Genomic DNA, 1434 nt, shown 5'->3' on the forward strand with positions numbered 1-1434 from the left:
GGACCCGAGTGGGGCCCTGCCGCAGCTCTGTGCGCCCACGACGATGCTACTCCCTGTGTCGTCCCCGTCCAGACCCCCTGGGTTCGAGGCCTCGCCAACGCCGCCACTGCCGTCCAGTGGGCCGGTGCGCCGCACCCCTTCGCCCGTGCGGCGCCGTAGGGTCGATGCTTCTGGTGCTGTTGGCCTGTAGTGCCTTGCGCCGTTGTTTGAATATAGGCAGGAGGCCATCCCGCCCACCCTGGCTCCAACACCGCCTCGGGCTCTTACGACGCGCCGCAAAACAATGGCTAGAGTCTCCATCTCCGGGGTCGGCGTCACCTTCTCGCTGCACAAGACAAAGACGGCAAGCCGCCCCAAGGCCGCGCCCGTGGCTCGCGCGGCAGAAATCCTGGTCTGTCGCTCTCTCGGCATCGTCAAGGATGGAGAGGACGTCACTACCGCAACCTTGGACGCCTTCGCGGACCGCTTCAAGGAGCATCTGTCGCCGGAGGTGCTCACAGCCATGAGAGGCCTGTTTAAGCTAGACGACGCCAATGCAGATGCTGTGGAGGAAGCCCTCCTGGAGCATGGAGGAGGAGGCGCGCTAGACCTGGAGAGGGCCGACGAGGAGGCCGTGCTGCAGTAGGCAGCGTCCTGAGCCGCTACTCATAATCTGGGTTGTTAGTTGCTATGTTAGTACAACTATTTGCATGTTGTCGGATGGTTAGGTGCTGGTTCAAGTTTCAGCTTGGTAGCAAAGTGTGTGGGTGTGCTGTATATGCGCCATGTATCAGGTTATCTATGCAACCGTGGGTGTTGGATGTCGCATATGTGTGCACACAAATTGTTGTTCTCGCTGCCAGTTCAGATGCTGCCATGTTTCTTCTTGCCTATGTTCAGTGGCTATGCTCTAGGGTCCTCGCTGTTAATTTATGTCATCACAACCAGTAAACTTTCTGAGCTGGAATGTCCGGGGCCTTAACTGTCCGAACCGGCGGTCGACAGTTAATGCTCCTATCGCTTCCTCCTCCTGTCATGTAGTGTGCCTCCAGGAAACGAAGCTTGACAATATCGATCAGTTCACGGCTGCTTTCTTGGGGGGCATAGGCTGCGTAGCTTCGCACAACGTCCAGCAAATGGCACCAGGGGTGGTATCCTTCTTCTTTGGGATGACCTTTTGGTGGAGATGTCTAGCATCACCATCACCACCTTCTGCCTCTCAGCCATGGTCCGTGTCAGAGACTCAGGCGTGAGCTTCAAGATAACCACCGTTTACGGCCCCACCGACCACTCGCTCAAGGATGTGTTCTTTGCCGAGCTCGTTAGCCAAAAGCCACCCGCTGGTGTGGCTTGGATAGCCTCCGGGATTTCAACCAAATTTACCGGGCAAGGGATAAAAACAAGAGGAACGTGAACTACAGCCGTATAAATTGGTTCCGTGCAACTCTCCACAGT

The 1434-nt window shown here is 57.0% G+C and overlaps 1 pseudogene; it reads left to right on the top strand.

The window, feature by feature from the left end:
* Positions 1–10: 10 nt before the first annotated feature.
* Positions 11–625, top strand: LOC125532048 (annotated as a pseudogene).
* The last annotated feature ends 809 nt before the right edge of the window (positions 626–1434 follow it).

The sequence above is a fragment of the Triticum urartu genome, unplaced genomic scaffold (assembly GCF_003073215.2).
Source record: "Triticum urartu cultivar G1812 unplaced genomic scaffold, Tu2.1 TuUngrouped_contig_8904, whole genome shotgun sequence".
Taxonomy (NCBI): Eukaryota; Viridiplantae; Streptophyta; class Magnoliopsida; order Poales; family Poaceae; genus Triticum; species Triticum urartu.